This window comes from Mustela putorius, unplaced genomic scaffold (assembly GCF_011764305.1).
Source record: "Mustela putorius furo isolate JIRA1106 unplaced genomic scaffold, ASM1176430v1.1 tig00004033_pilon_pilon_pilon, whole genome shotgun sequence".
In the NCBI taxonomy this organism is placed as follows: domain Eukaryota; kingdom Metazoa; phylum Chordata; class Mammalia; order Carnivora; family Mustelidae; genus Mustela; species Mustela putorius.
The window spans coordinates 8,741,437-8,768,097 of record NW_025422169.1 but is presented as its reverse complement, the minus strand read 5'-3'; the positions used below and the strand labels follow the sequence as shown (position 1 = coordinate 8,768,097).

At 45.8% G+C, this 26,661-nt stretch overlaps 1 long non-coding RNA gene and 1 other non-coding gene across 2 annotated transcripts; one reads left to right on the top strand and one right to left on the bottom strand.

Annotated features, from left to right (window-relative positions):
- Positions 1-4,844: 4,844 nt before the first annotated feature.
- LOC101672345 lies at positions 4,845-8,102 on the bottom strand. Its single transcript, XR_199837.3, has 3 exons — positions 7,831-8,102; positions 6,484-6,830; positions 4,845-6,377 (listed from the first exon to the last, which is right to left on the bottom strand). It is a non-coding gene; the product is annotated as an uncharacterized LOC101672345 (long non-coding RNA).
- A 7,487-nt stretch (positions 8,103-15,589) lies between these two features.
- LOC123389795 lies at positions 15,590-15,696 on the top strand. The gene has a single exon (XR_006604451.1). It is a non-coding gene; the product is annotated as a U6 spliceosomal RNA (small nuclear RNA).
- The last annotated feature ends 10,965 nt before the right edge of the window (positions 15,697-26,661 follow it).

Below are 26,661 nucleotides of genomic sequence, written 5' to 3'. Positions count from 1 at the left end.
AAATTCTTACCTAATAAACAATTTAGGACAGTCATGTCTGCTTAAAAGTGTTCTTTAATTTGTCTGTTAAATTTTGTTGTCTTCAGATTGTTCCATGAATGCATTGTCACATTACGAAAGTTAAAGTGCAATAATGTTTGAAGACTATAAGTGATGGTGCATCTTGATTCTAATAAGATAAACACTTCTGTCTTTGCTTTATTGTATTAGGGAGTTTATATGTCAGTGTTCAAAATACTGTTTGGTGTAAAAGGTATAAAATAAATTATGTAAAAGTGGAATGCATAAGCTAGCCATGTAGATCTGTTGGTGCATGTAATGAAACCTACAGCTTCATTGGGGTGATGTAATGCTCTGGTTTACTCTCAAATGGCTGTTATTAGGGGTTTGGAAAGAAGAAGCTTTTAAAACTGGATCTTGCTTGGAAATGTGAAGACTATCCTAATCTTTAATCATGATCATACGCAAACAGCATTAACTAGGAACTACATTTTTTATACTGAATCCACTATTCCAATTATGTAACTGTTGCTTTGGAAAGGATACTTAAAAAGAATCCTACCAATTTTTTAAGAGAATTGAATAAACCTACCTGAAGGTTTTCTTAAAAATGAAAATACATCCTGCTTAACCAAAGCAAAATTGCCTTGGTCTCCACAGGACTGTTGAAGTTAACATAAAATGTGGAGGCTCCTGGTTGTATCCCACAACTCCATAGGATCTGTGGAATCCTGAATTTCCTGCAAAGCAGTTAGTTAATGGTCTCTATGAAAACTGATGAAAATTGAACATTAGGTAAATGAGAAGACTAAGATAACGTAAGCTAGTAATTAGGGCTAGAATTGGGAAACTGGTGGCCCTCAGATAACCTTTGAAGTGTGAGGATAAAAAAAGTTGGCTTTGATTAGAATCTTAAATACTTTATCCATGGTCTTTGTGACCTTTATGAATCCACTAGCCACCTCAGGAGAAAAAAATGGGATTGGCTTTAAAAGTATGTCATTGCTCATTCCAAGTCCCAAGTTATCTTGGGTCAACCCACTTAAACATTCCCATAGGCTATTGAGAAAAGTCATGTAGTTGGTGTCAATACAAGTCTATAGTTTCCAATCTAACCCGTACATGTGTTAGCCCAGTCATTTTTTTCTCCTTAATTCAAACCCCTCAAAATCTGCCAGTCCATCAATTGTGCCCATGTTGATGTTAAGTATATCACTATCCTGTGTCCATTTTGTCTTACAGTAGATGAGGTTTTTGTTTTTCAGGGTGAATCTGGGTGTGTAGGAACTACAGGAGAGGAATTGTCCCAATTTTAAGTTTGCTAACTTAATCTATAGTTTGATTTCAAAATCTAATTGCTGGTTTCCTTAAACCAGTTTTTACATTTTTTTTAGGGGTCTTAGGCTCAGTTAAATGATTACCAGAAAAAGGCTCAAAACCTCTTGAAACCTAAATTCCTTTTCCACTCAGAGATCCTAAACCATATATATATATATATATATTTTGTGTGTAGAGATTGTTCAACTAAAGGAATAAATGTTTATTAAACTAAAAAATAAATAAATCATTAAGTCAGTCAGAAAAAGCAAATACCAAATGATTTCACTCATATGTGGAATTTAAGAAGCAAAACAAACAGAACAAAACAAGAGAGAAACAACCAAAACAGACTCAAATACAGAGATAAAACTGGTGGCTTCCGGAGGGGAGCGGGGGGTGGGGTCAGGAGCACACGCGTGATGAACGCTCACCTGAGGGGTGTAAGCGGGGAATTATCCGGTTCATTCAACGCCTGAGAACAGTAGAACACTGTACGTGAATTATATTTCATTTTTAAAGAGCCCATATCCCCTACTAAATTTTATTTGTATACTCTTCCTCAAGCTAGCCTTTGTTAATTAATTTTATCTTTGTTAAATATAATTTTATTATATTAATTCATTTTGTCAATTAATTTTATCTTCTCTTCCTCAGTGCCGGTTTTATAAAGCCGTATCAGAAGTCAGCGAGGGAACAGGAAGGAGATGGATAAGACGCTAACGGTTCTTAACTATTTGCAGTGATGCTACCCGTTTTATGCAGAGGTGGGTGAAGCCAGTGGGAGGAAGGTCCCTGGATCCAGCCGTGCTTCTGTCCAACCGGCCACCATGACAGAGGTGAGTGTCTGTGTTGTGAAAGCAAAGAGCACACGGAGTCAGAAGGACGTGGGTGTGTGATGTCCGGAGACCTGGGTAGACATTCTAACCTGTAGTTTCTTCATTGTCAACGATGCTGATAGCTACATCACAGAGAGTCCTGGCAATCAACAAATGGCTACTGGTATTATTTAGAGAGAGTGTTTAATTCAGAGAAACTGTGGTTTGGCAGTAAAAGGCAACTGCACTGGAAACCCTCACTGCCTCGGAGATCGGCACACCTCGCCTGTCCGTGGCACATACAGATGCAGGGTAAGAAGCAGGGACATGAGGCTGTCTGTGCATTCGTTTAGGGGCTGAAGAATCACATGCAGCTTCTGCTCCATGTGCAGAGGAGCCATTACTTTGCTCATTTCCAAAAAGAGCTACCACCTGTGGCCTTCACCTTGGCAATCTTTTGGAGCAGCACTTCGGTCTGCCCGTTGTCCCCAAACCCCCAGATCTGCCTCTGGTAGTCAGACTTTGTGAATACATCCTTGTGATTCCTAACACTCAAATGAGCTCGAAGCTTCAGGCTGTATTTACAGAAATGAATTTTTTTTATCCCTTTCATTTTCAAAATTCATCTTTCTTGGATTCATCTCATTTTCATTAGGATAATATAATTTCATTCTTATGACCAAAAATAAGTCGACAAAAACCGAGCCCCCACTTGGAATCTACTTGCTTATTGACAAGATGCTTACAAGGTATTTCTTCCTGTGGCACCGAAGTTCCGCCACCCACACGGGGCCCAGCTGAACCTGAGTCTAAAAGAAAAGAATTCCTCAGGGCCCCTGGGGGCTCAGTGGGTGAAGGCCTCTGCCTTCGGCTCAGGTCATGATCCCAGGGTCCTGGGATCGAGCCCCACATCGGGCTCTCTGCTCAGCGGGGAGCCTGCTTCCTCCTCTCTCTCTGCCTGCCTCTCTGCCTGCTTGTGATCTCTCTCTGTCAAATAAATAATCAACTCTATGGTCAACTAATCTTCGACAAAGCAGGAAAGAATGTCCAATGGAAAAAAGACAGCCTCTTCAATAAATGGTGCTGGGAAAATTGGACAGCCACATGCAGAAAAATGAAATTGGACCATTTCCTTACACCACACACAAAAATAGACTCAAAATGGATGAAGGACCTCAATGTGAAAAAGGAATCCATCAAAATCCTTGAGGAGAACACGGGCAGCAACCTCTTCGACCTCTGCCGCAGCAACATCTTCCTAGGAACATCACCAAAGGCAAGGGAAGCAAGGGCAAAAATGAACTAGTGGGATTTCATCAAGATCAAAAGCTTTTGCACAGCAAAGGAAACAGTTAACAAAATCAAAAGACAGCTGACAGAATGGGAGAAGATATTTGCAAACGACATATCAGATAAAGGGCTAGTGTCCAGAATCTATAAAGAACTTAGCAAACTCAACACCCAAAGAACAAATAATCCAATCAAGAAATGGGCAGAGGACATGAACAGACATTTCTGCAAAGAAGACATCCAGATGGCCAACAGACACATGAAAAAGTGCTCCATATCACTCGGCATCAGGGAAATACAAATCAAAACCACAATGAGATATCACCTCACACCAGTCAGAATGGCTAAAATCAACAAGTCAGGAAATGACAGATGCTGGCGAGGATGCGGAGAAAGGGGAACCCTCCTACACTGTTGGTGGGAACGCAAGCTGGTGCAGCCACTCTGGAAAACAGCATGGAGGTTCCTCAAAATGTTGAAAATAGAACTGCCCTATGACCCAGCAATTGCACTATTGGTTATTTACCCTAAAGATACAAACGTAGTGATTCAAAGGGGCACGTGCACCCGAATGTTTATAGCAGCAATGTCCACAATAGCCAAACTATGGAAAGAACCTAGATGTCCATCAACAGATGAATGGATCAAGAAGATGTGGTATATGTACACAATGGAATACTATGCAGCCATCAAAAGAAATGAAATTTTGCCATTTGCGACAACATGGATGGATCTAGAGCGTATCATGCTTAGCGAAATAAGTCAAGCAGCGAAAGACAACTATCATATGATCTCCCTGATATGAGGAAGTGGTGATGCAACATGGGGGCTTACGTGGGTAGGAGAAGAATCAATGAAACAAGATGGGATTGGGAGGGAGACAAACCATAAGTGACTCTTAATCTCACAAAACAAACTGAGGGTTGCCGGGGGGAGGGGCTTTGGGAGAAGGGGGTGGTATTATGGACATTGGGGAGGGTATGTGCTTTGGTGAGTGCTGTGAAGTGTGTAAACCTGGTGATTCACAGACCTGTACCCCTGGGGATAAAAATATATGTTTATAAAAATTAAAAATTAAAAAATATATATATAAATATAATAAAAATTTTTAAAAAAGAAAGAGAAAGAAAGAAAGAAAAGAATTCTTTGACTTGTGTAGTAGTGAATTGGCATTAATAGACCTAACACATGCATGATTATAGTCATTTCTGCGAATCGACAAGCATACATTTTACATCTCCTCTCCTTCATTACCGCACTGCGTACATAATCCACCACGGTACTAGTCAAAGTGCCAAAGGACACAGATTAAACCACCCATGAGTAACTTAGCATTCACCCACCGTGGTCAGAATCTTGAAATAAATATTTTGTCGTTAAATGAGGAAATAGATCTTTTTCAGATGCTCTATTTTGACAAAACTTCCTTAAAATATTTCAGAAAACTTCAGATATTTCCCTATAAAGTTTTAGAATAAGTCTTACACATGTTAAAATGGGAAGCACATTTAATAACTGTGAATACAAGAACGGGCAAAAATTGGATTTTACATAAAAATATTAATTTATTTCCCCTTTACTATTACTTGGTTTTCAAAAATAACCAAGGAACGCTATATAAATGAATAAGTGAATAAATAATACAAAGTAAATTAGTTATTTTCTCTTCTGTATTAAGCCTGCGCTGTCCCTTCTTAGGGGCGTGCGCGCCCGCAGGAGACTCGGATCTGCGGCGCCGGCGCGGGCAGGCACAGTTCTGGGACACCGGCCCGCGGCCGCCAGTTTCCTGAACCGGGACACAGAGAATCCCGCGCAGCTTAACACGGGGACATGGGAGCCTTGGAGGTAAAATTCTCAGTTCTTTAATCCTCAGGCTTTTCTCAACTAAAAAATAAAGAGGCAAATCAAGGGTCGGCGGAACTCACCGGCGCCCGGGAGACCAGGAAGGAAAAACCCCCAACACAACTCGACACGACTCGACACGACTCGACGCGACACAACTCAACACAACTCAACACAGCGCACCCCGAAGGCGGAGCGCGCGGTCAGACGCGGCAGCTCCGGGGGCAGGCGGTCCGTCTAGACCCTCTCTGAGGAGAGGAGGCTCTGCAGACCGCGGGGCGCGGCCGGGACTCCGGGCAGGTGGACCCCTCGGTGCGCCCGCGGCCCTCCCCCGCGCGGCCGGCGGCCCTGCCCAGGGCGCTGCTGTCGGGGGCGGCCCGGGCGTGGCGCGCGGCTCGGGGAGCGCAGCCCACGCCCGGGAGCAGCGCTAAGGGCCGCCGGGGGACCGGCCCGCGCAGCTCCGCAGGTCTCCGCAGGCCCCCGGGGCTCCGCCCCGCAGCTCCTCGTCCGCGTCTCCACGGAGGCTGGCGCTCAGGGGAGAGGCTGCCTTGGTGACCCTGCCGGCACGTCCATGGCGACGACAGAACAACCCGACTTCGCAGCGCAGCGGCCGCGCATCCTTTGTGTTCCCGCGCAACGCCGTTCCGTCACCGCAAAGCGAGCTCTCGGCCACCGCGGCCCTTAAGGAGAGCCTCGGAGAAGAGGAACGTGGGGAGGACCACGGGCTCGGGGACGGTTTCCTCCACGTGCGCTGGCCGGGCCTTTTTGGAAATGTTCAACTCCTTTCGCTTGGTCCCCTGAGAAGGGACAGGAGACTGACTTTCAAAGACGAGTTGCTTGTCCTGTGCTCAGCCTCGCGGTCGCACTCCAGCTGTAGTCCGACGAGACGCACAGTTTTCGGTTATTTTAAATAATTTTAAGGTAACAGCTGATGGAGGTGTAAGGAACCTAATGATAAGAGACAGACTGGAAGGCGCGGAATTGAACGTCTTAGCGGCCTCTGGCAGAAAGCCTCACCAAGCTTCGTGAGCGCCTGCAGGTCTCTGCGTGACCGAGGCGGGCTGCTTCCACACGGCTGCCCCTGGGTTCAGATGAGCCCAGTTCTGGAAACTAGAACAGAAAAAGGAAACATGTTTCAGCTGAAAACTTTAGCACCCGGAGGAGACAATGTACTTGCACTAAAATATAGCCAGAACGGAAAGAAATAGCCACTTACTTCAGAGGAACTGGTACAGACCCATGATTTTTATGAAGAAAGATTTGTCCTGGGCCAGAGACTCCCATGTCTCTTCCTGCTGCTGCCAGACAAGCTAGAGGTAGGTGCCCTCAGAGCAGAAGCAGCCCTTCAGTTAAAAGAGCACTCCGACAAGTGTGTCCTTACGCAGGAACTCCCCCTGTGTGCTCACGGCCGTGTGCGCGGACGGGCATTTCCACCTGTGAGCAGAGGAGTTCCCGAGGAAAGAGCAGATCCGGGTGGGGGCCTGCAGAGCGTTGACAAAACGACTCTGTCCTGCGTCACTTCCTCCTCCGTTCCGGAGCAAACGGCGCCACAGCACCGGTGGGCTGAAGAAGTAAGAGAACAAAACAACAACAAAAGGAAAGAAAAGAAAAGACAACAGAAAGCAACTGCATAAACCTGGAAAGAGGTCATGAAAAAAGCGGGGGCATGTAGCCAGAACGAAAGAAAAACACTGTTTTCTGAGTGAAAAAGAAACAGGGTAATAAAGATGAAATCAGACGTCTACCCTTTCCACCTTAATAAAAACAATTAAAAATTTGATCCTTTTAAAGATTTTATTTATTTATTTGAGAGACAAAGATCACAAGTAGACAGAGAGAAGAGGGGAAGCAGGCTCCCCGCCGAGCAGAGAGCCCGAGTCGGGGCTCGATCCCGGGACCCTGAGATCATGACCTGAGCCGAAGGCAGAGGCTTTAACCCACTGAGCCGCCCAGGCGCTTCCCCAAATTTAATCCTTTTAGTCCCCTCTGGAAATTGGCATCGTGCCTTACACATAAGTATATATTAATTTTCTTGGTCGTCTGGGTATGATCCGCATAGTGCATATTGAGTTGAATTTGTGCTCCCCTTAAACTGAAGAAAGGAAACACAGCAGCGCACACCTCCTCTGTGGAAAGCAGGGTCCGGCCGCAGGGAAGCTGATTAGAGCACTTCCTCGTGAGAACAGCTGCCATGGGACCTCGAACAATGCCAGCTATTACTTTTCCTCAGAGTTTTGACTACTCCTGGCTCTAACTTGGTAGAAGTGTGTGGTGTTGAGAGAGATTTAACTGAAAAATTCCGTTCTTGTTTGTAGATCTCTAGATCTACAAATGTCAGTGGGAAGAGAAAGCCGTCCTCATCGTAAGGGCTGGATGTGCTCCAGACTGGACGGACATTCCTTCCCGCGGCGTGAGGGGGACGGGGATGGACGCCTTCCCCACGTTCTCAGGACTTGGGTGCTAGAGATCCCCGCTCCGGGGGCTGGGCAGAAACCACACCCCTTCCCCTGCCCACATCCCTGCATGCACACTGGCCCCCGATTTGCTCAGACAATATACTCACGTCCACTAGCCATCAGGGAGGTGACCAGCTGGGCAAACCGGCTTCAAGCAAATACGTTTCTCGTGAGTAACACATGCAGCAGAGAACTGAGGCCTGCCGGTCTCACTGCTCTCAACCTCCTGATGTAGATCCTTTATACACACGAGATGATCTGATTTTCCCAGAGATGTAGCAGGAAGGGAACGAGGCAAAGTCTCTCAGGCTTGCCTTACACCCTCTTCCCCTTTCACGGCTAGAAAGAGGAAATGGGGTAGGACCGGCCGGCAGGCAAAACCACGGGTGCTGTCCCCATGTCTCTGTATCTTGGATAAGGAGGGCCGAGCCCGTAGGAATATAGGGTCTGGAGCAGGGACAGCCACCAGTTCTGTGAATGTGTCACCTAAGGAACTATTTTGGGCCACATGGCGTGCCAGGGGGTATATTCATTCGAAACCAAAACAGGCATAGCTAATCCACTCTCCCAGCAACGGCACAGCGGGCTGCGGGGACTGCCGGGCCATTATTCCCTCCAGCGGGGCATGAAAATAGAGGCGGAGTGTACCAGGAGGTTTGTTTAATGGCTACAGTCAGGGCTCCTGTAACCAAGACTCACACGGAATCAAAAGGGGGAATTCTTCACAGTACTCGGAAAGAGTGCCTTCAGCAGACAAGATCTCCTAATGTGACACCCGTACACGCCGAGATTTTATTCCTATGTCTTTGGTGAATCCACTACAGAGTCATTTCCAGGGCCAAGTATATCTGCTAAACACTCCTTTCACTCTGATGACTTTCAATTGAAGGACTTGAAATTTCACTTTACCCAAGTACTTCACCATGCATGATTTCCTTGTAAAACACATCACTTGACAAGAACACGGTTTGGGAGAGAAAGTGTTTCTGGTTCTGCATCCTTGCGGACAAAACCATGTATGGGTCTCAGCCACACACTCTGATAACAGGCTTGTACAATGTCCAGACCCTACAAAGGGAACAGAAGGAAAGTTCTGGTTAGGACGAGGGTGTGCTCAGGGGATCGGCAACCGTGAGTAGCTATAAAAAGCCAGCTTCTTATTTGATCTCTTCTGAGAAAGGAATACAAGAACCTTCATCATCAGAAGATAGTCAGGTCAAATAGGGGAATTTATTTCTATTTCATGTTGTTACATTGAAAAACATTTAGAAAATATTACCTGAAAGGAAACAACGAATATTTACCCATTTTGTGACTAGTGTAGTTTAATGCTAGCGCCTTCCTTTATAGACACGGCATTCAGCAGACTACGCCTTGTACGAGCTGGGTTGAAAATGCTTGGCTTTTCTGAAATCAGTGCAGTAGTAATTAGTACAGTGTACCAATAAGAAGCCTTATGTTCATTTTGATACTTCATCAGGCGTGTTATGGAATCTAAGTTCAGTTGTTAGAATTATTATTCTATGGGGGAAAACGTGATTTTGTTTTCTAATCTGCACAGAATTATGTATCTTCATGCAGTGATTTCAAAATTTTTGTAATGAGGAACGCCTGTCTGGTTCAGTCAGTGCAGCATGTGACTCTTGATCTCAGGGTTATGAGTCTGAGCCCCACATTGGGTGTAGAGATTACTTAAAAAATAAAATCTTTAAATTTTTGTAATGATGTCTGATAATACCATTTTTTAGATGAGTGCTAAAATTAATTACTGCTCTTTTTCCAATGAAAATGATTGAAATTCTGCATTTTCCAGGGAAAGAAGCGAGCACTAAAATACTTTGTTGACCTTTGTGATTTTGTAAGACACAGATTATATTGTTTTTAAAGTACTTTTTAAACACTTGCCCTGAAACTATTACATAGATTTAAACCTTTGGTCCAGAGGCACCCGGGAGGCTCAGTCGTCACCTGCCTTCCGCTCAGGTCATGATCCCAGGAGCCTGAGAGCCTGCTTCTCCCTCTCCCATTCCTCAGGCCTGTGTTCCCTCTCTCACTGTCTCTCTCTGTCACATAAATAAATAAAATCTTTAAAGGGTGAAAAAATAAAACGTTGGTTCTAATCTTTTTTAAATTACCAAAAAATTGCCTTATTAAAATTAACAGATGTGAACCTCATGTCTGAACACGGGTTTTATTTTAGGGGCTATCTTCACATCCAGACAAAGGCGGGATCGTCAGAAGCAGGAGTAAAGCGCTCCTTGCAGCTGGCTGGGAGTCGCAGCCTTGTTCCCCACAGGATCCCCCTGGGTCTGTCCTGGGAGATGAGGTCTGAGAGCGGGGCAGTCAGTCCACAGAACCCAGACCTCAGTGGGTGAATGCAGAAGGAGCGGGCTTGACGGCGGAACCGCACGATTAGGAGGTCTCCACAAGGCGTGAAGTCTCCTAAACGTGGGGCTGTATGTGTGAGTCATCTCAGTGACGGTGAGGAAAGCATAGCCAAGAGACAGTTGAAAGAAAAAAAGTTTTCTCCTCTCTCTCCTTTCCCAGGAAGGGCACAACAGGAAATTCCGTTCGTTTTCTTACTAGGTTTTAGTAGGCAGTTTGTGTACTCCCTGAGACTGAGATCGAGGAAACTTGGTAGGTGAACAGGGCAATCTGAGTGAGCCTCCCTGGGAATGGCGTCCCGGGAGACTCTGGCCGCCATTGTGTCCTGGGCCTAGCACAGACACACACGCACATCTTCTCGGACCCAGCAAATCTCGGACAGCCACGCAGCCCCCGCACACCCTGGGCCACCCCGCCCCAAACCCCAGCTCCCTGGCATCCCAGATCTTGCAGTGAATGAGAGCAGCTAGCACAGAGAATGAGATAAAAACAAATTTCCTATTCAATTTCAGTCTCATTTTTATAAAATTATAAATTAAGTATATTGCACAAGGACTTTTATTCATGAAATACACCTGCTCAGCATAAAGTTATATTAACTAAAGGCTCATTGAGTGCCTGCCCAAGATCACTTCTCCGGCTCCAGCCATTAACAAAGAACAATGATCTCTAGATGTTCCCTTGGGTGTTCAGTAACTGTCCTGTGTTGCCATTGGTTCGCCTAAAGGCCATGAACACACACCATTCACAGTAACTCCCACAAGTAGAAAACATATCAGTACAAATGGGTTTGCTAATTTGAGAATCTGCTTGAGCCATTGGTAAAATAATAAATTTAAGTCAGTAAGTCCAAAACACATTTTTTCCCCTATCTGTGTCGATGATGCCAGCCACGAAAGACGATGCATTGCTGATTTGGAATGCCACTGTACGGAAGTAAAAGGAAATTTCCGTATGAAAGTGAACTCCAAAAGTTGGAGAGGAATTCCCTTATTAACTTAATTGGTTCCAGTAATAAAATGCAATATCATGAAATGTCTTCTGTTATGTTGAATTCTACTCAAATATAACATTAGATTCAGAACAAAGTCTCTACACAGGATTTCAAAAGTAATGGGGCTCTAAAAAAAATAATCTTCCGTCAAACATCACTCCCAATACACCACCACCTATCAAGACAACAGTGGAAAAAATGGTGAGGACATTCCCAGCTGCTTTATGCAGACAGCAGAGTCCGCCTTCTACCCTCTACAAATGATAAATGCCCTAAAATCTTTATTTCCCTTTTTAAGGCAACTTAACACCCAGAAATAAAACCCTAAGGTTTGCAAGAATCTATCATGTAATTTGAATTAATCCATTGTGAGTTTAAAGTCATTTAAAGTAGTAAGTAAGTACTTCTCTGTACTTGTGGTACTACTCATTCATCTACATATATTTTAGTCTTATTGAGACATAGGAAGAAGTTAGCAGCTATACCAAGAATTTTATTTTATTTTGTTTAAGATTTTACTTATTTATTTGAGAGAGAACAAGCACAAGCAGGGAGAGCAGCAGGCCGAGGGAGAGGGAGAAGCAGGATCCTCGCAGAGAGGGGGACCCCGGGATCATGACCTAAGCGAAGGCAGCCGCTTAACCAACTGAGCCACCCAGGGGCCCGATTTAAGAATTTTAACCAGAAATCAGGAAAGGCAAATACTAGGGTTAGAGCAGCTAGCCTATTGAAACCAGCTTCCCACGGTGTCTTGTTGAAGTTAGCAGAAATGGGGCTCCCGTGCCTTAGGAAACACTTTCATGGTCTTTTGACACGCAGGCCAGAGCCCCCAGGGATGAGACTTCTCAAGGCGAGTCTCGTCTCAGTGAAGAGACCCTTTCCTCATGTCCTCTCATGTTCGACAAACCAAACCACTCAAAATCCTGCGGAGGGCTTACCTTCCACAGCAGAAAAACAAGGGTGGGGGGAAAATCACTTCTGTTGTGTTTTTAAGTTAATTTAAGCAAAATAAGGATTTAATTTTGCTGTGCTTGGTATGCCGATGTTTAACCTTTAATTTAGCTCTAGGAGATTTGCTTTGCATTAATTATACAGTGACAAGGAATTCAACACAAAGAAATCCCCTGTCTCCCGCTTCTTCCTGGGTTCTGTAAAGGTGCTTCTAGCTAAAGAGCTTAGTCATTTCAGTGAGAAAATGAAATCTACAGGGATTAATAAGGAAATACCATTTTGTCTATTTAGCACCTTTTAAATGAATAAGTCTTTGATAAGCATTTATTATTTCCCAATAATTCCAAGAGCAGCTGTTTATCAGGTACCTAGTATGTCAGGAACATGCACAAGTTACATGCATGAGTCACCCATACACTGGTACCATACATGGGCTGCATAGCTTGTCCCAGGCTCAGAGCATGGTGTGATGCGACAGTAGCCTTCCATGGCGGGTCCCGAGCTGTGCTTGGAATTACAGTCCTCCAGGTGAGAGAGTCAAATCAAACCCAGATACTGTTTTCTCAAAGTCTGTCTGAGCTCAAACTAGCATTCTCCCTGTGTCTGTGATGGGTCCTCATGCTCTCTGTGCATGCTAACAGTCAGGATTTTAAAGAATAAAGTCCAGTTTTGCCACTAACAATTTTGAATATGCTTATGAACGTGGTTTCTGGTTCCCCATGAACGGAGTCTGGCACTCACCACTCCATCCTAACAATAAGTAAATGCTAACTGGAGAGAAAAATTGGCGACTCTCCTAGGATCTGTAGGGGAGAGGACACCGGGCAAATACCCACTGACAGCCCATGCTAGCCATCCTGTTCCCACGAAAAGAGTAGAGGAAAAAATACTAAAAAGCAGCACTTGTAAGGTTCACAGTCTGGAGGTCCAGGCCCAGCCAAGACCCAGATGTGGCCTTCGGCGTGACACTTCCCTCCCCCACCTCAGCACATGACTAACAGCTCCTTTTACCCTGTACATCAGGTCTGGCCACCAGGAAAAAATGAAAAGCCACACTAAAAGGCAAAACACAATGTGAAGAGACAAAAAGTATCAAAATTAGCTATGGCAGAAATGTTGGAATTATCAGTCTGGAAATTTAAAACAACTATGTTAACGGATCAAAAAGACAGCACTCAAGAATAGACAGGGAAAGTAAGCAGAGAGACAGAGGCCTAAGAAAGAACCAAAAAGAAAAACTGGACGCCAAAGACTGTAACAGAAATGAAGACTGCCTTGGGTCGGCTTATTAACAGACTGGACATTGGTGAGCAAAGGGCCTCTGAGCTCGAGGACCCGTTGATAGAAACCTTCCAATCTGAAAATCCAGACGCCAAGGATAGGAGACAGCTAGAAGAGTATAATATGTGTATCATGGGGATGCCAGAGCGGAAAAAGAGAAAGGAACAAAACAAATATTGAAAACAAGCACAAAGAATTTCCCCTAATTAATGACAGACCCCCAAACCACGAGTGCAGGAAGCTCAAAGAACATCAAGCAGGATAAATGCCCCCCCCCCCAAGAAAAAGGAAAGAAAAGAAAAGAAAAAAGAAGAAAAAAAACACAACTATGCAACTATGTCTAAGCACATCATTTTCCAACTATGGAAAATCAAAGATAAAGAAAAACCACGAGAAAAGCAAGAGATGGGGCAGGGGTGGGGGAACACCTTTCCTGCGAGGGAGGGAAAGCAGAAATCACATCAGACGTCTCAAAAGGCGTGTGAGCAAGAAGAGAGGGGTGAAATATTTAAAGTATGAGAGAAAAACCTACCCATCTAGAATTCTCTGCCCTGTGAAATTATCCTTCAAAGGTGAAGAAGAGGGGCGCCTGGGTGGCTCAGTGGATTAAGCCACTGCCTTCAGCTCAGGTCATGATCTCAGGGTCCTGGGATCGAGTCCCGCATCGGGCTCTCTGCTCAGCGGGGAGCCTGCTTCCCTCTCTCTCTGCCTGCCTCTGCCTACTTGTGATCTCTCTCTGTCAAATAAATAAATCTTAAAAAAAAAAAAAAAGGTGAAGAAGAAATAAAGACTTTCTCACACAGACAAAAACTGAGCATTTTTGTTGCCAGAGATCTGCCTTGCAAGAAATGTTAAAAGAAGTTTTTTAGAGAGACAGAAAACAATACACTAATATATAATTATAATATTAGATAATCCATTATAATACATAATATATTAATAATATATAATGTGTGATGATAAAATAACAATAAATGTTAATATATAATACACAATATATTTTATATATTACTTTATAACATATTTAATATAAAATATAATAATACTAATAAATCAAATGTTAGAAATTCAGCTTTACATAAAGAAAGGAACAGGATCAGATGAGGGAAAGAGTAAGAGAAGATAAGATAATACCTTTTATTTTTCTTATTCTTAATCTAATAGATAACAGTTTATTCAAAATATTAATAGTAAGAAGGTATTTGCTTATGTGTGCTTAAGGTAGTCTATATACATATGTTTATGTGTGCTTACATGTAAGTGAAATGAATGGCAGCAAAGGGGTGGGAGAGAGAAATTAGGATTATTTTGTTATTATAAGGTACTCACACTACCTGTCTAGTGTTATTTAAAAGTAGAATGGGGGGACGCCTGGGTGGCTCAGTTGGTTAAGCAGCTGCCTTCGGCTCAGGTCATGATCCCAGGGTCCTGGGATCGAGTCCCACATCGGGCTCCTTGCTCGGCAGGGAGCCTGCTTCTCCCTCTGCCTCTGCCTGCCTCTTTGTCTGCCTGTGCTCGCTCTCTCCCTCTGTCTCTGGCAAATAAATAAATAAAATCTTAAAAAAAAAAATAAAATAAAAGTAGAATGGGGTTCGTTATAAATGCATATTGTAAACTGTAGAGCAACCACTACAAAAAGCTAAAAAAAAAAAAAAAGTACACTTGATATGCTAATAAAGGAAAGAAAATAAGATCATATAAAATGTGCAGTTAAAACATTTTTTTAACATTTTATTTATTCATTCGACAGACAGAGCACAAGTAGACAGAGAGAGAGGAGGAAGCAGGCCGCCTGCTGAGCAGAGAGCCCGATGCGGGGCTCGATCCCAGGACCCTGAGACCATGACCTGAGCCGAAGGCAGAGGTTTAACCCACTGAGCCGCCCAGGCGCCCAAAACTTCTTTTTTTTTTTTTAAGTAGAAAAAGAAGAGAAGAGAAAAATAGGAACAGAGAACACGGGCCACACACAGAAAGCGGTAAAGAATATGGAAGAGATTCATCCAACCATTTTGGACACCTGGGTGGCTCAGTGGGTTACAGCCTCTGCCTTCGGCTCAGGTCATGATCCCAGGGTCCTGGGATCGAGCCCCGCATCGGGCTCTCTGCTCAGCGGGGAGCCTGCTTCCTCCTCTCTCTCTGCCTGCCTCTCTGCCGACTTGTGATCTCTCTCTGTGTGTCAAATAGATACAAATCTTTAAAAAATGATCACTTTAAGAGTCAATGGTCTAAACACACCAATTCAAAGACCGAGAACGGTGCTCGCTTCGGCAGCACATATACTAAAATTGGAACGATACAGAGAAGATTAGCATGGCCCCTGCGCAAGGATGACACGCAAATTCGTGAAGCGTTCCATATTTAAAAAAAAAAAACAAAACAAAACAAAAAACAAAGACCGAGAACGTCAGAGAGGATTAAAAAGCAAGACCGACGGATCCGTCGTCTTTAGAAACCCACTGTACAATATAAAGATGCAGAAGACTCGGGGGTAAGGCGATGGAAAGACCCAGGGGACCGCGCAGGGGGCGCCGAGGAAGCAGGAGCGGCCGCGCGAACGCGCAGCGAGCGAGAACCGTCGTCGGGGCGAGGGGGGCATCGCGCAGCCACGAAGGAGTCGGTTCTCCGGGAAGCCAGCGGTCCTCGCCGTGTCCCAGCTAAGGGGAGGGCATCGCGGCGCGGGGCGGACACCCACGGGCCGGCGGGAGGGACGCAGCCTGCGAGCCCCCACTTCAGGCCACTCCAGCGGGCGCAGCCGAGCCCCGGCGCGGTGCCCACGGGCGGGATCCCGCCGGCCTCCGCCTCGCGCAGGAGACCCTGGAGCGGCCCAGGTGCGCTCCGTGCGGGCCGCTGCCACGCAGGTGTTTCCGGAAGGACCCGGCCGTCACGTGCGGTTTTTCTCTGGGATTTTCTTACCTTTTTCTCTTCTCTAGCTAAATGTCCGGCAAGAACACAGTGTTCAGTAGTTAGAATCCACGAACGACGTGTTACTGACCGTGTATGTAATCGGTGAGGCTTCTGGTCAACAGGGGCTGTTGGTGGTGAACCTTATGGGGGGTCAAAAGCAGATTTTCCCATTGTACAGGGGGTCAGTGCCCGTGAAGGTTTGAGGCTCAGCGGTCTGTCATCCCACAGCCGCAGAAAACACCTTCTTCTCTAGCTCATACATAGCTTTCACCCCAATACACCAGGCTCTGGGCCAAACGACACACTTCTAAATGACACATGCGGCAAAGAACAAATCTCAGGAAATATTTTTAAATGTTTTGAACTAAATGAGAATGAAAACACAACTTATCAGAATCTGTATTTGCTGTAAAAGCAGTGCTTGAAGAAAACATCTTAGCACTGAATGCGTATCATAGGAAAGAAGAGCGATCTGAACTCAGGCCTCCACTTTAGGAAACCAGTCTTATGACGGCAAAAAATACAAAGATTTTCATATCTAAATGTCATATATATTGTCCCTGTGAAGAAATAATATATATCACTCTGTAAATATATTATTTATATATCTACATTTATATGTTTATAGATGATGGGTTATGGACGCTACGTATATACAAGTATATACTCAGTATCCGTGTTATTTACATAACTGCCATCTTAATCACGCTTTAGTGGACAGAACGGGATATTATTTTCCATTGTTCAAATAATGGAGAACAGACATATGAATAAAACAAAATGTCTATTAGAAGTAATGGCAAAATAAATGGATCGCTATTTTTTTTTATGTTTTTATCTGCAAAATAGCAAAGTCTTGACTCGAAATGAATCAGGAAGAGTCCCGAGTCCCCTTTACCAAACATCACTCCAGAATCTTGTATCCCTGTCGACAATAGATTATTCTCAAACACGTCAAACGGTTATTTGTGAAGTAAGGACCCTAACCAGTAGGAACTGCCCACACCAGTCCGGCCTCCGCGGTGAGAATGTCCGGTGCAGGTCAACAATAAGGAGCCGGTGCCGCGGCTGCACACCTGTTATTTGACCTCAGCAACTGTTCGCAAAGGAGGGCTTGCCCTGCCACCAGAACCCTTCCTTCCTTCTCATCCGGACACCGCACAACCAGTTTCCTCCCTCACTGCCCAGACAGGAAGGAGCAGAGGTACACGGGATAAAGGAAAGAGGGGGGAGAGGAAGGAAAAACAAATCTCTAGTCTCAAAATATTCTGTAGAATTCAAATATCAGGTGACAGCACTCTTCCTATTTTTCTCTGGGATGAAGAGCGCTATTCTTACGTCGACCTTTAAGAGTACATTCAGTAAATGTAGTTTAATAGGGATGAAGGAGGAGCGTCTGCGTGGCTCAGTGGGTTGAGCGTCTGCCTCGGCCCAGGTCCTGATCCTGGGGTCCTGGGATTCTGTCCCTCACCCTGCTCGTGCTCGCTCGCTCTCTCAGGTAAACAAAATCCTTAGGGAAAAAAGGGAGATGAAGAAAACATGATTTTAATGAATTTCCTTAGTTTGTTTATGTGTGATGCAGATACACTAAGTTATTTCTGACTCTCCCTTCATTTAAAAGTTAGCATTCTTTCTTGGTCTTATTTCAAATTTTAACAATTCTTTACATTACAGGTAACAATGGAAAAGAAATTGGCAAACCATGTAGATTCTGAAGCAAATTCGCGAGCATAAAAATGGGATATCCCACAGAATTGCACATAAAGAAAGTGATTTTATGAAAGTAGCAATAATAAAAATATTTCAGTTAAAATTAGAATTTAAAAACTTGTCATCCAGACTAAATTTTTAATGCTTTCATAAAAGGATTATTATTAAAAGAACATAATAGTCGTGACTCTCACACCTGCCTCAATCTGGGATTCCTTCCCCTTGTCCATCATCATCAACCTGTTCTTGCCAGAATGGAGTCCGAGCACCCTAGTCTTCTTAAAGGAAAGAATAAATGAAATAACCAAGATGGGCTGAATTGTCTATTTTATGGTCCTATAGAGTAGATGGTCAAAGGCGACAATTTTTTTTTTCACTTTGATTGACTCGCTTGAGTCATTTTGGGTTTCTTTTTCCTTGTTTCTTGTAAAGTTTCTTGCATGTCAAAAAGCCCTCACTTAATGAAGGTGCATCTTTTATTTGAAAATTTTAATCTTTTGTTCAGATGGAGAGAATAGAAATTTAAATGCAAGGCAGAGAGGGGTGTGTCTGTGCGCATGTGTGGCATTACAGGTAAGTACTGACGGATACATTAGAAATGATACCTGAACAGTCCACACTTCAGAACCTATCAGTAGATGATCGGAACTAAAGTTTGTCTCGGGTTACTTGTCACCTCTGAGTCCAGGCAAGACATTTTGTCTTTCTAGACCCCAGTCTCCTCCCGAGGACGACGCGAGTCATGAAGTCCGGAGCTGTTTGGGACAAGAGGAGCGCATGCAGTGAAGGGCAGCTCATTCCCCACTGCACAGAGCTCAGGGTGTTTTAATTTGGTGAATAAAGGTCCTTATGGTGCCACAAACAACCAAGATCATATTTATAGAAGACCTGAACTTGGTGACTACAATTCCTCACCATCACATAGAGACTTTCTGACGTTCATGAGATATATGAGCACTCTCTTCTAATTGGCCGCAACCCCTTGTGTTGGGTTACCATTTCCCTAAAGGGCACGTTTATGTCTGGCTTCACTTTGACTTCTGTTTCTCAAAAGTCCCAATCAGGGAATCTGAAGATAATGCTATCCGGTTAAACAATATGAAAGTGTTAATATTCAGTGTCTTTGGCTGAGAGAAATGGGTTCAATTTAATATTACTATGAACAGTAGAGCTGTTCTTATTTGACAGAATAAATGTATCCATAGAAATTCTCGTTGAAAAGAAATGTTCTGTTAAGTGCCTTATATGCGATTTTTGAGCGTAGTCTCATTATCGCTAAATACCATTGACAGCAATACAGCAAATATTCTAACATCAAATATTATATTTTCAGAGCAATTTTTAATTGAATAAAGGATCCAGAAAGTAAAAATATAAAAAGGAAAAGTAAATCGTACATTATTTTATTTTTCAGAAATTAACATATTTAGTGACTTATCTGGTCTTTTTTAATAATATGTATGTTTATTTTTATATGCTGTGATCATTTTCTCTAATGTATACCTAGTTTTTTGTTTAACATTAAAAAACCCTTCAGCAATAATTTCTTTAATGGTTACATAAACCCTATCTAGGAATAAATCCTTTTGTAGCCTAGTCATTAGTGTGTGTGTGTGTCTTGCTGACGTAATAGTCTGTCCACACAGAGGATGCACAGAAACTCCTGGTTAGATACTAAATAGAATCAACACTTCTTACAACCAACAGCGAGCGCTGATTTCAGGGACACGTTTCCCTCGGTGGAGGTACACGCCTCGGCCTTCGCATGAGTACGCGGCACCCCCGTAAGAAATTCTGTCCCTGTCCCCTCGTGTCCCGCGTCTGTCGACTGGTCACTCTCTCTCAGCAAGTGTCCTTTAACTGAAGATGCAGGCGCCAGAAGTCGCGAGCACACGCGCGCCGGGTGTCGTGTCCCTGCCGGTCTGCTCTGCCCGACTCTCCCGGAGCCGGAAATGCCGTCGAGGAGAAGCCGCGCTGCCCCGAGCGGCGGCCCCCGGGGCCAGAGCACAGCCCGGAGAAGCGGCCGGGCTCGCGCGGCGGCCGTCGGGGGACGCAGGTCCCCGCGTGGGAAGCCGCGAGCGCGGGAAGGAGCCGGGCCGCTGCGCTGGGACCGGGCCCCCTTGGGCAGCCGCGGACGCCGCGACCTGCCCCTCTGGCTCCCCGTCGCCCTGTCCCCGCTCCGGGGGTGGACGGCTGCGCGGGACCCCGCGAGCCCTGGGGCGCTGGCGCGTCGTCCGGGCTGTCCCGGGGCCGCGGCTCCGGCTTCCGTGGGCCGTGGGCTCCCCGCCGCCGCCGAGGAGGACGCGGAGGGCCGCTGAGCCGTCAGCACGTGCACGACCCAAGTTCCCGCGCGTGGCGAGCTGTGGCCTCTCAGGTGCCCGTTCCCCAAGGGCTCCCCGCGCTGCTCGCCGGTCCGCGGGCGTCACCGAACTGAACCCCGCGTCCACATAACCCCGCTTTCAGTTTTACGTCCAGTTGCGCGAAGACGAAGGGACCCTCCTCCACGGAGAACCGGGCTCCTCCGGAGAGAGAAACGCCTCCCGGGGAACGCGCGGGGACGCCGGAGATGAGTCCTGGGACACGACTTCGTGCGGGAAGAGGGGAGGCCCACCACCACCCCACGACCGCCGCGGGGCCGCTGCAGGCAGAGAAGCGGAGAGCTCACGTCCTGGGCACCCCCACGCCCGAGGGTGGACCCGCCGAGCTGTCCCCACAAACCCGAGCCCGCGGAGAAGACCATTTCTGTGGCGTGCAGCCCGGGGGGAGGCCTCCTGCTCACAGGCGCGTGGGGTTAGCTGTCCTGGCCCACCATCCGTGAGACCCCGACCCTCAGCCAGCGTGGGCAAGGGCAGGGTTTCCTGCCTTGATGCCAGCCCGTGCCCTGAAACCCTTTCCAGCAGGCTGGCGCAGCAGGGGACTAACTCTCGTCCCCCCCCTAAGGTGACAAGGTGTTGCAGCGTGTCCCCGGGGGGGCGGGGGGGGGGAACACGGGGCTTTCCCTGGTCTATCAAACGGGCGTGAAGAAGAGGCGGAGGCCCTACCTGCAGCCCTACCTGCTGCGGCCTGTGCCGGGCTGAAATCACGCAGACCCAGGCGGAGGGGCCGCCAGAAGGTGGGGAGAGACACGAGGCCGGGGTGAAGAGAAGGGCGCATGAACCAGAAAAAGCACCTGCTGCGGGAGTAGCCGGGAAGGGTCCTCGACCGCGCGGGTGGGAGCAGGCGGGGGCCGCGGCCTTCCAGGAACAGGCTGGGGACCGCACCTCCGGGCAGTTCTCTGCAGAACTGTAGCTCTCACGGGAAGTTTCAAGTCAAGTTAGTAAAGCTTCCTCACTTGCCAAGGAAACACTGATGCCTGGAGATGTTGCCTTTTGCCAAAATTACGCAAGGACTCAGAGGCCTGTTCGGGAGTGTGGTTGCTGGGACCAGTGCGGGCTGAGAAGGAAAATTCTTCTGCTGCGGTTGTGGCAAGTGGCACGTCCGGAACAGGGTTAATCCCCGGGATCTGCCCACGGCTGGGCTGCGGCAGCTGTAGGTGAGGAACGGGGAGACGCATCCGGGACTCACGGCCTCCCTCTGTCCTCCGGGCTCTCGGCTTCTCCTGTGTGCCCATGTGGAGGTCATGCTGACAGGGAAGCCTATTCCGCAATCTTTAACCCATTTATCACCAGTGTTTACCTAGTAGAGTGGGTATTACTATCCCATTTTACAGGTGGTAGTAGTGACAGTAGCTATGAACTGTGGAGCAGTTTTTCTGGTCGGCGTCGTTATGGGGATAACACATTTGTGTTCTCTCTGTGACTCAGTGAAATCGGGCAATGGTACCAGTCCTCTTTTACAGATGACGGACGTGAGACACGAGTTCCTTGTTCAAGGTCGGCTGCTAGAGAATGCGGCAGTCAGGATTCTAATCCAAGCAACCTGACATCGGCACTCCGGGCGCCTGACTGGTACTAGTAAGAGAGGCCCTTGCTCAGCCCATCTCCTGGCTGGTGGGAATGTGAAAAGGCTCGGAGGGAATTGGGAGAGAAATTGGGAGGGAAAAAGACACATGCCTGCACAAACAACCTTGTCATCTTGCCTGACAAGCTTCACTGAAAAGACGTGGGGTCCTGCTTTCCTTTAAATGCCCCGAAGCAAATTATCCAGTGTGTGGGAGGTCCTACTTCAAGCTGGTCCTGTCTGTTCACAGAGGAAGCAGGAGGAGAGTTTCAGGAGACCCAGCAAGGACCCTGAAGAAGGGCCTAGACCAGGGGCTGAAGCCCGGACCCCGGAGGAGCGGATCCGAGGAGGGCTGCCCCGAGAAGCCGCACTGGCGGTGGGGATCTGGCTTTCCAGGGAAGCAGATCTCTTGATCTGGAATGTTTTTAAAATTAAAATATGCACAGTGCTTGCTTCGGTCTGAGCCACAAAGGACAGCAACTTCAGTGAATAGTAATCGCTATTACAAGGTTCAGTCTTAGCTTTCCACTTTGGAAAACATGATTTTTAATCATCCACAGGCTATTAGGCACTTGGATACTAAGCAACACTAGCTAAACTCATTAGATAGCAATTTAATATCAGAATGCTAATTTTCTTGTAGGGAAGATAGGGAGAAACTATATTCCAATCTAAAACATCAATATCTAATATGAAAGACTGGCCAAATCTGATTAGGAGCCAGAAAGGTACAGAATAAAATCATATGAAGTTTGTAAAATGAAGCTACAGTCTTCGAGAACATTTTACTGGCCCCTGAGAGACCTGGTCCCTCTGGCATATGTAGTGACCAGAACAAGGACACTCACTTCAGTTTCTCTCTTTTATTATAAAATGTAACGGTTCTTCTCGTCTTGGTGGAGGGGCCAGGGTTCCCTGAAGAGACGTGGCTCGCCTGGCCTGCACAGTCCCACGGACGCAAGCGGGACTGCCGTCCCTTTCTCTCCCACAGCGGGAAGCGTCCCTGAAGGCGAGCGAGTGACAAGGGTTGCCGTTACAGGGAGAGCCTGCAGTCTCGCTCCCAGGCCACGCTTTATTGTTGGTAACTCATTGCCGTGCTGACATCTTACACCGCAAAACCTCTGTGTTTAGTGGCGTCAACACGGACAGGTCTTCTCTTCTCGATTCCCCTTTCCGGTCTGGTGAATTTTGAAGTGGCTGCTGCAGACCCTGGGGTTTCTCAGAGATCACACAGCAGCTGTCTATCTCTGAAGGACATTCCTCCTCTGCTCTTATCTATTATCTACAAAGAATGTCTGGATAAGATCTCCTTGCCTGGCAATTGTGACAAGGTACTAAGTGTGAAGCAGGAATGGCTTCAACACACTTCTGGTCAGTTAGAGTAGTTCAGTCTCATTGGTAAGTAACACATTTCTAAGCATTTTCTCAGCATAAGCGACCCCGGACAGATCCGTTTAACACTTTGTTTCATCAGCTTCAGTTGCCCAACAGTTGTATTTTTTGGCTTTTCATATAAATTTTGGGATTTGAGCTATGTCTAGATTTCAGCCTCAAATCTCTCTATACATTAAGGAAATCAACAGAAAATAAGGTTCTACACAATTTAATTTTGTAGTTTGTTTCCTAAAAAGTAGATATTCTTTTAATTGAGAGATACCTACACAGAGTCATTCCATAAATGGGGAACGGCCAGTCTCTTAGACTAGTATTAACAGCTTTTTCCCCCTGACTACAAGCAAATATTTTTTTAAAAAATAAGATACCTGTAACCCAAAGAAATATACATTGATATTTTCTTCCGTGGTGTTTCTTTCTAATGTTTAACAAAATAGAAATCATATCTATATGTGGTTTTATTTCTTTTTTCTTTCAAAGATTGTATTTATTCATTTGACAGAGATCACAAATAGGCAGAGAGCCAGGCAGAGAGAGGAGGAAACAGGCTCCCTGCTGAGCAGAGAGCCCGATGCGGGACTCGATCCCAGAGATCCCTGAGATCATGACTTGAGCCAAAGGCAGAGGCTTAACCCACTGAGCCACCCAGGCGCCCCTATTTTTTTATTTTTCAGTGAACAGTTTCTAATGCTAGATTTTAAAAATCTTTCCATTTGACTGTACTGATACTGCAAAAACATTGTGATGAACCCCATTCATGAATTCACCAAATATTCCTGAGTTCCAATTATTTGGAAAAACTGTCCAATCCTGGGCAGGTGCATGCCCACTACCAGCTTCCTGCCTCCCCCCGCCCCCGCACCCCTTCCCGTTCCTCCCCCAGACCTCTCCTTGGGTGGTGAGATTCGGAGGTCCGCTACGTCAGACCTCTTTCTCTCTTTCTTTCATTCATTCATTCATTTTTTTTTTTTTTTAAGATTTTATTTACCTGTCAGAGAGAGAGAGAGAGCACAAGCAGGGAAGTGGCAGGCTGAGCAGAGAGAGGGAGAAGCAGGCTCCCCGCTGAGCAAGGAACTCCATACAGGACTTGATCCTAGAACCCTGGGATCATGACACCAGCTGAAAGCAGAAGCCTAACGGACTGAGCCACCGTGTCCTCCAACCTGTTTCTAAATACACTAAAAGTAAAGGAAAAACAACCTGTTGGAGAATCGTAGTCTTTCTCTACGAAGTCGCGCTTGCAACCCTATTGTCTTGCAGCAGATTAAAATGTCCTATTTGGGTGTCAGCAGCTTAGTATGAACTTTTCTTCTGTATATACATTCTTGCATAGACAATCCTGATTCCCTTCAGGGTAGTGAGCCTAGGGCTAAAAGGGACCTTGTGCTCGGAAATGCAAAGAAGAAAACACTTTAATGTGCTTTAAGACTATTGGCCCAGGTATACATATCTTTTCTGGTTTGGGGTTTTTTTTTTTTTACCTTTTCTGTTTTACATACACACACGCGCACACACACACATGCACGCACACACGCACACACATCCATGGATACAGAGAACACTGCACAGCTCCTCTCAAAGTTTGGGAAACTTGCATGTACCAGATTCTTTATTTCACAATCCTTGAGCTATTAGCCTATGTACAACATGATCTAATTAACATGTAGTTTTAATTAATGTGTTAAGAAGGACTACAATACTTGATTGACAGAGCCATAGCATGTTATTTAAAAGCAAAAGAGTAGGGGCACCCTGCATCGGGGTCTCTGCTCCATGGGGAGCCTGCTTCCTCCTCTCTGCCTGCCTCTCTGCCTACTTGTCATCTCTCTCTCTCTGTCAAATAAATAAAATCTTATTGATTTTTTAAATTTTTATTTATTTATTTGACAGGCAGAGATCACAAGCAGGCACAGAGGGAAGGGGGGGGACAGGCTCCCCGCCGAGCAGAGAGCCCGATGGGGGGCTCGATCCCAGGACCCTGAGACCATGACCCGAGCTGAAGGCAGAGGCTTAACCCACTGAGCCACCCAGGTGCCCCATAAAATCTTATTTAAGAAAAAAAAAGTCCAAAACAGTAATATCTTGAGGCAGCTCTATCAAGGGCAGGGAGATCACCCGTTTTATCTGTGGAATTTCTTCCATTTAACCATATTTACTGAGTGCCCCTGTATTCTGTAGAAAACAAATCTTTTCACCAGCCCAAAACACTAACCCTCTAAACACTGTATGTAACTGAGGTAAATGTATCATTAAAAATCATGTTGTGTTATGCGGATAAACAACGAGGCGGTTCAGAGCTCAGGAAGGTCATTTTGGAAAGAGCGGCATTTGAACAGATAGATCCCTCGGGAGATAAATACTTGAGGGGAGATACCCAGGAAGGCGGGAGAAAGATGTTCTACAATGAGGGAACAAACTTCGCACCATTCTGAGCTGGGACAAAGGTCAGGGAGACAGGAGTGAAACACATAATGAATTTAAATTTAGGACTAAGTGAGTGCCAGAAGGTCCCAGGCCGTGCGTGTATGCCTAAGAACAGCGTTTGATTTTACTCAAGATACAGCAGAAAAACTGTTGGTTTTAAGTAGGGACGAGCACGAACAATGTGTTCATACATTGTTGCCTGTCCCTCAAAGAGAATCTTTACGATAGGGTTCTACATGTGGAGACCCGGAGTCAAAGACAGGACTGTGTTTCGGGTTCTTTCTGTTGCAAGAGTTCATACCATGTCAGCTCAGTGCTGGGCGAGTGACCATTTCTCTCACCCTCAATAATAGCGTCATGAAGAATTCTGTCATTTGAAGAAAAACAGTGTCCTGTTGTGTTGTCGCTATTTTTCTGAAGATCTTATTTATTTATTTGACAGAGAGCACAAGTTGGCAGAGAGGCAGGCAGAGAGAGAGGAGGAAGCAGGCTCCCCGCTGAGCAGAGAGCCCGATGAGCCCGATGCGGAACTCGATCCCAGGACCTTGGGATCATGACCTGAGCCGAAGGCAGCGGCTTTAACCCACTGAGCCACGCAGGGGGCCCTGTTGTGCTGTCATTTTATTGTTAACTTGGATATTGGTCGATGTTCGCTAATTGTTAATGTTTCCTCTTTTTTAAATTACTAATGACTTTTGTCCCTTTTCTGAGTGGGGTAATGTTGGTGTATATTTTAATGATGTGAAGTGGGTTCTTATTTTTTAAAGATTTATTTTATTATTTATTTGAGAGAGAGAAAACATGAGCAGGAGGAGCAGAGGGACAGGGAAAGGGAATCTCAAGCAGGCTCTGCACCAGTGCATGGGCCCCAGACCATGACCTGAGCAGAAATCCAGAGTCAGTGGCTCAACTGACGGCGACACCTGGCACCCTGCTTTATGCATCTAAGGACTGT